The following is an 8,150-nucleotide window of genomic DNA, read 5'->3' on the forward strand; positions in this document are numbered from 1 at the left end:
GCAGGGGGGCGGCCCCGACGCAGGGGTCGGGCCACTGGCGGTGGATGGTCCACGTCGAGGTGGGCCGGCTTGAGGCGGTCCACAGAAACGCGGTCAGGAGTACCGCCGATGTCCAGGGTGAAGTGCTTCACCCCGGTCTCCAGCACGCGGAAAGGCCCGTCGTACGGGGGCCGCAGTGGTGTCCGGTGGGCATCGTGGCGGATGAAGACGTACTCCGCCGTGTGAAGCTCCGGGGCGACGTGTGTCGGTGGGTGCCCGTGGCATGCCGTTGGCACCGGGGCGAACCCCTAAACCGGCATGTACCAAGCTGTGCCGCGGACCATGGTGCCGTGGAGTCGGGGAGGAACTCACCCGGCACCCGCAGCGGTTGCCCGAAGACCAATTCCGCCGCGGATGTGCGCAGGTCCTCCTTGGGCGCCGTCCGGAGGCCCAGCAGGACCCAGGGGAGCCTGTCGACCCAGCCGCCGTCGCGGAGGGTGGCCCGGAGCGCGGCCTTCAATGAGCGGTGAAATCGCTCACACAAGCCGTTAGCCTGGGGGTGGTAGGCCGTGGATCGGTGCAGCCGGACCCCGAGCCCCTGCGCGACCGCCCCCCAGAGCTCCGAGGTGAACTGGGGGCCGCGGTCGGACGAGATGTCTGAGGGAGCGCCGAACCGGGCGACCCAGGTGGCGATGAAAGCCTGCGCGACGTCCGCCGCCGTCGTCGATGCCAAGGGCACGGCCTCCGGCCACCGGGTGGTGCGGTCCACCATGGTGAGGACGTGGGTGAAACCCCACGAGGGGGGCAGAGGTCCCACCAGGTCCACGTGGACGTGGTCAAACCGGCGTTCCGGCACCGTAAACAGGGCCAATGGGGCCTGGGTGTGCCGGTGCACCTTGGCGCACTGGCACGCGAGGCACGTCCTGGCCCAGCCGCGGACGGCCTTCCGGAGGCCATGCCAGACGAATTTGTTGGCGATCAACCTTTGGGAGGCCCTCGCGCCCGGGTGGGACAGGCCGTGAATGGCGTCAAACACCTGGCGCTGCCAGCCAGCGGGCACGATGGGGCGAGGCCGCCCGAGGGAGACGTCGCACAAGAGGGCCGCGCCCGCGCCGTCGAACGGCACCTCGGTGACGTGGAGGCCCGTGACGGCGGTCCGCAAAGCCTGGACGTCGGGGTCAGCGGCCTGGTCCGCTGCCATCCGGGCATAGTTGATGCCGAGGTGGACTGCGTGGGCGACGGCCTGGGAAAGGCAATCCGCCACCGGGTTGTCCTTCCCCGCGACGTGCCGGATGTCCGTCGTGTACTCGGACACGGCCGAGAGGTGACGCTGCTGCCGGGCCGACCACGGCTCGGTGACCTTGCCCATCGCGAAGATCAGCGGCTTGTGGTCGACGAAGGCCGTGAACGCACGGCCCACGAGCAGATGGCGGAAGTGCCTGACCGCCAAGTGAAGCCCGAGCAACTCACGGTCGAAGGTACTGTAACGGCGTTCGGGCGGGCGAAGCTGCCGGCTAAAGAACGCCAGCGGTTGCCAAGCTCCACGCACCCATTGCTCGTGCACCGCGCCCACCGCGTAGTCCGAGGCATCGGTGGTGAGGGCGATCGGTGCATCGGGCGCCGGGTGCGCGAGCATGGTGGCGTTAGCCAAGGCGAGCTTCGCGCCCATGAACGCCGCGTCCATCTGCTCGGTCCAGGTAACGTCGCCTTTGCCCGGCTTACCTCGGAGAGCTTCGTGCAGGGGGCGCAGGAGCTGGGCGATACGGGGCAGGAACCGATGGTAAAAGTTCACCATGCCCAGGAACTCCTGCAGCCCCCTGATCATGCGGGGGCGCAGAAACCCCTTCACCACCTCCACCTTGGCCGGCAGGGGGACGGCTCCGTGCCTGGTGACGCGGTGCCACAGAAAATCGATTTCGGCGACGGCGAACCGGCACTTTGCGGGGTTCACAATCAGGCCATGCTGGCCCAGGCGTTCGAAGAGCGTGCGGAGGTGGTGTAGGTGCTCTTCGCGGGACGCGCTGGCGACGAGGATATCGTCCAGGTAGACGTATACAAAATCCAAGTCGCGCAGGACGCTGTCCATCAGCCGCTGGAACGCCTGAGCCGCATTCTTCAGACCGAAGGGCATCCGCAGGAATTCGAAGAGTCCGAACGGTGTGATGACCGCCGTCTTCGGGACGTCCTCCGGCCTGACGGGGACCTGATGGTAGCCGCGTATGAGGTCCACCTTCGAGAAGAAGGACATGCCCGCCAAACGGGCGGAAAAGTCCTGAATGTGGGGGACGGGGTAGCGGTCGGGGGTGGTGGCGTCATTGAGACGGCGATAGTCCCCGCACGGTCGCCATCCCCCGCCGGGCTTTGGCACGATGTGCAGCGGCGACGCCCAAGCACTCTCCGAGCCCCGAACGATGCCGAGTCGCTCCAGAGTAGCGAACTCCGCTTTTGTTACCGCAAGCTTCGTCGGCTCGAGGCGACGTGCCCGGGCGTAGACCGGTGGCCCGACGGTGGGGATGTGATGGGCCACCCCATGCTTGACGACCCCCGCCGAGAAGGTGGGCTGCGTGAGGGCCGGGAAGCCGGCGAGGAGGCGGGTGAATTCGTCCGCTGCCGGAAGCGTACAGATCAATGTGGCCGGAACCGAACCGTTCGGCAAGCCGCTTGGCAAGCCGCTCGATGAGCTGCTCAGTGAGCTGCTCGACGAGCTGGGCAGCGCACAAGCGAGCGAGCTGAACGTCTCGGCCTGGACAAGACGTCTGTGCTTTACGTCGACCAGGAGCTCATTGGCGCACAGGAAGTCCGCGCCAAGCAATGCCATGGGCACGTCGGCGGTGACGAACGACCATCGGAAAACCTGCCCTCCGAACCGCAGAGAGAGGCAGCGTTTTCCGTACGTACGGATGGGCGTCCCGTTCGCGGCAAGCAGCGCGGGGCCCCCGCCCGCGGCGTGCTTGTCCGACGTACCGGCAGGAACGACACTCACCTGTGCTCCCGTGTCGCACAGGTAACGGCGCCCGGATAAGGTGTCCGTTATGAACAGCAGGCTACTCGAACGGCCGGCGCTCATTGCCACTATCGAGCGCCGGCCCGGGCATTTCCCGACCTGTTGAAGGAGCATGGCGGATGACACTGTCGAGCCTCGTGGCCGAACTTGGCATGGAACCAGCACCAGGTGGTGGAGCTGGAGGAGTGCGGCTGGCTCCGCCAGGCCGATGGAGCCAGCGGTTTTCTCCGCGGTGGCGGTTTTCGCCGCGGCGGTGGGCGGGCCGTGGCGCCGGCCACGAGGTGCGTATCAGCATGCTGCGTATGCTGTGTAAGCTGATGCTGTGAATCAGCATCAGCCTCGGGATCCACGAGGTGGGCAGCAGCATCAGCCTCGAGGTCCGCGATGGCCGCGCCGACTCTCGCCCGCGTGTCCGAAGCCGCGAAGTACCTGTCCGCCTCGGCGGCCAATGCTCAGGGTTCCGTTAGCACGGTCCCGGCCAACGCGAGGCGTACCTGTGCTGGAGGTTGGCGACGGAAAAGCGCCCGGAATAGAGAACCAGGGGCTTCGTCGCCCAACAGCGACAGCATATGGTCCATTCGGACTGACGGGCGCGTGTCGCCGAGCTCGGGGAGATCCAGGAGGCGGTCGGCCCGTACGTCCTCCGTGAGGCCGAACGTGGCTAGGAGCAGCCGCTTGAGTGCCTCGTACTTGTGGCCGTCCGGTGGGTGGCGAAGGACGGACACAACTCGAGCGGCCATGCCGGGCCCGAGGGAGGCGACGACGTGGCAGTAGCGTGTGTCGTCGCCGGTGAGGCGCCGAAGCTGAAACTGGGCTTCGGCTTGGACGAACCAAACTTCGGCCTGGGCCTCCCAAAATTCGGGAAGTTTAACCGACATCGCGTTGTTGGCCATGGCAATGGCGTCGTGTTTGGAAGGATCGCTACGGCAGATCCAACGTCGACGTCACCAGTAAAGCGCGGTGTTACGCTCGCTGCTTGTAAGCAAGGAGGAAGCGGACAACGCGGTAATTTGTAAGAGTCTTTATTCAAGAGCTCACTGTAACACTGAGCTGCTCAGGGCTGCGCGCCCAGTGTATATCGTGAGGCCACGCCTCTCTCCCGGGCGTGGCCCACCCCCACTTGGTGTGCGGGGTGATGTCACCACGTCGGTGCTTTCTCTGTGGCGGACATGATGATTCGCTGGCGCAGTGACATAATTCCGAGCACCAGTGGGTGTCGGCCACGCCCCAGGTGAGGCGTGGCCTCCGGATATACACGCGGGCTCGCAGTCCAGAGCACGGCAATGCTGACGAGTGAGCAAGCAATACTAAAGAGCTCGAGTTAACCCAAAGCGTTGTGGCCTACCTTTGTTAACGTGTGTGCGCAGCACCACACTGGTGACCTCCAACTGGTTCAGCCGTTGCTGTTCCCCGAACGCGCTATGGCCACCAACGCTGTCGCGATCAAGCTACCAGAGTTCTGGGAAGCGCAGGCCGACACCTGGTTTCTACAGGCCGAGGCCCAATTCCAGCTCCGGGCGTCACGACGGACGACACGAGGTACTTTTACGTGGTCGCTGCCCTTGGATCCGGCACGGCCACCCGAGTCGTGTCCTTCCTCCGGCACCCGCCGGAAGAGAGCAAGTACGCGGTGCTCAAGCGACTCCTCCTCGACACGTTTGGCCTCACAGAGGCCGACCGTGCTGACCGTCTTTTGGACCTTCCCGTCCTCGGCGACACACGACTGTCCACCCGCATGGATTACATGCTGTCCCTGCTCGGCGATGGCCACGCGGATTTCCTCTTCCATGCTCTCTTGCTCCGCCAGCTACCTGTACAGGTATGGCTCGCGCTCGCCGGTTCGACCATTACGGAACCGCGCGCCCTGGCCAGGGAGGCAGACAAGTTTTTCGTGGCCCACGACGCACGGCCGGCATATAGCACGGCCGTCATGGATCCCGGCACGGCGCGAGTGGTTCGGATCGCCACGTGGCATGGCGTTTGGATCCTCCCAAACACGGCGTAGGTTTGGCGGATCCGCGTTTGCGTTCGGATCCTCCCGAACACGACGCAGGTTGGGCAGATCCGCGTTTGCGTTCGGATCCTCCCGAACACGGTGCAGGTTGGGCGGATCCGCGAGTGGCCGCCGCCACGCCCCGCCCACCACCGTCGTCACGACCGGCGCGACAACCACCACCGGGCCAGACCTGGTGTCATTTCCATACCAGGTTCGGCCACAAGGCCAGGTCTTGCCGCCAGCCTTGTACTTTTGGCAGGTCGGGAAACGGCCAGGCCGGCGCTCGCTTCCTGCCATGAGCGTCGGCCATACTGGCAGCCTGCTGTTCATAACGGACACCTCCTCGGGTCGTCGCTTCCTGTGCGACACGGGAGAGCAGGTGAGCGTCCTCCCTGCCTCCGCGTCCGACAAGCAAGCTGAGGGCCGGGCCCCCGCTTTGCTTGCCACCAACGGCACGCCCATCCGCACGTTCGGAAAGCGTTGTCTCTCGCTGCGGTTGGGGGGGCAGCGCTTTCAGTGGTCGTTCGTTACCGCTAGTGTCCCCATGGGCCTACACGGAGCGGACTTCCTCTGTGCGCATGGGCTGCTGGTGGACGTGAGGCACAGATGCCTTGTCCAAGCCGAAACCTTCAGCTCGCTTGCTTGCACGCTGAGCAGTTCGTTGAGCAGCTCCCTGGGCGGCTCACCGAGTGGCTCGCCAAGCGGCTTGCTGAGCGGTTCGGTCCCGGCGAGGTTGGTCTGCACGCTTCAGGCAGCGGACGAGTTCACCCGCCTCCTCGCCAGTTTCCCGGCCCTCATGCGGCCCACTTTCTTGGCGGTGGCCGTCAAGCACGGGGTGGAGCATCACATCCCCACCGTCGGGCCACCGGTCTACGCCCGGGCGCGCCGCCTCGACCCGGCGAAGCTCGCCGTGGCGCAGGGGGAATTCGCCACGCTGGAGCAACTGGGCATCATCCGGCGCTCCAACAGTGCATGGGCATCGCCGCTGCACATTGTGCCCAAGCCCGGCGGCGGGTGGCGGCCGTGCGGAGACTAACGCCGCCTCAACGATGCTACCACCCCCGATCGCTACCCGGTCCCTCACATCCAGGACGTTTCCGCCCGGTTGGCGAAAATATCCCTCTTCTCCAAGGTGGACCTCATCCGCGGATACCACCAGGTCCCCGTCAGGCCGGAGGACATACCGAAGATGGCCGTTGTAGGGGAAATGGTGTGGGAGACTCAAGACTCCAATATGACCGAAACAGCTTTATAAAGTAAGGATTTATTATCATTTGGTAAGTCACTTGTTTCAATTCAATAAAGACTACAATAGCTAAATGGATTGTTAATTCAAGTCGTTGGTTCTTCTTTTTTCGGCCGGTCCTCTCTCAGCGCTGTTCATAGGGTTCCGTTCCGTTCCGTAGGTCAGAGCTTCTGGTCACAAGTTCTCAAGTCTCATCGTTTGCTCTGGTTTTTATGGGCCTTGCTGCGCTAATCCTTTCTCCGCTAATGCCCCGAGGTCATGCATGCACCGAGTCCTGGCATCAGCTCGCTCCCCTCCTGCTGCGAGTTCCGTTTACCAAACGATAGGGGGGTGCTCCAGCCTGGGGCTGTGACCAGGTGGACAAGAGATTACCATGTTCGTGCACATTCTTGGCATCCATTTACGAAATCGTTACCAGTCTTTAATCAATGAGTTACCAGTGCCAATCAATAAGTTACACTGAGTTACACTTCCACAATTCCCTCATCTTTTTGTTTTTGTTTATATTAACCATTAATCTAAACATCAATATAAGTAAACAGTCAATCACTACAAGTAAACATCATTACAAGTATAAGTAAATAATCATAACTGCAAGTAAACATCATTACAAGTATAAGTAAATAATCAATCACTGCAAGTAAACATCATTACAAGTATAAGTAAATAATCATAACTTTGGTAATCAAATTCCCTTAGGCATACACCGTCATCCTGCAAGAATCACAAAACATTTCGTTGGTCATTGACTCCTTCCATATTGTTCAATCTATTGCATTTGCATCACAAATATATTTTCAAAACAACACTTCACCATCACCAAGATACAACAATTTCACTTCATTTTCAAGTTTTGTAAAGCATCTGCACCATCTGGCAAAAAACGTTTGCCTCCACACAAATGTTGACTTTGTTTGAAAGGAAGGGCTGATCACTTGTGTTTGAATCCAGGTATGAAACATTTTCTCCTAATGTCTTCATAGCTCCTGCACTACTTCGTGTAGGATTTCGCTGTTGTGGTAACATTGCGGAGTCATAGACTGACCCTGCTCTCCTTGTAGCATTCTTGCCACTTTTTGCTGTAAACCATTGTAATTCCTGAACAAGGCCTTCACCCAGTTGTAGTCGACTTGCCTCCTCCCTCATTGTGAGTGGGCAGCAAGTATTGGTGTGAAGTTGATTGGCCAGCAAGATGTGGAACAGGGATGCCGGATGCATCCACAATGATGTTGGGACCATGGTGTTCAGGTCATCCATGGTCCATACCAGGAGTGGCCCGCAGAATCGCGCACAGCTGTTGTGAAAAGGCACAGCCATTGGTTTGCAGCTCCATGCTGGCTCCCCGGAAGTTGGTGAAGTAATAACATATGTCCCCGCATTTCACAGAGGTTGCGGGTAAAATGTCGTTGTCCTGCAACTTCTGATGTGATGAATGTTCGAAGCCTTCGAACAAGAGTAAGTGATCGCCTTTCTTTCATATGTTGCAGTGTGATCCAGGCAAATGGTCACATAAATTTCCTTGGTGAAGGTAAGCATTCATCTCCAAGTTACACGGGAGAATGTCTTCATCATTCTTTGAGAAAGAGGGTGTATGCCATGATTAACTTCATTTTTAGCCACAAATTTTCTTTCTCGAACTTCTTCCCAATTCCGTTAGCACTCCCTTCAAAATGTGATCTCGTCTTATCCTTATGCTCAGTCACATCTGAATCTGCTTTCCGCACACACTGAATCAGATAGGGTACATCTTACCATGAAATCAGCATAATCATGTATATCTTCCGACAGTTTCACATTCAACAATTTGTTGTTTTTCCTTAACACATTCAAAAAGTTATATTCATTTATATGCGTCACACAAATAATATTCAATCAGGTATGTATTTCACTACTAAACTAAGAATAGCATCCACAATTGCTTTCAG

The sequence above is a fragment of the Myxine glutinosa genome, chromosome 12 (assembly GCF_964187855.1).
Source record: "Myxine glutinosa chromosome 12, kmMyxGlut1.1, whole genome shotgun sequence".
Lineage (NCBI taxonomy): Eukaryota > Metazoa > Chordata > Myxini > Myxiniformes > Myxinidae > Myxine > Myxine glutinosa.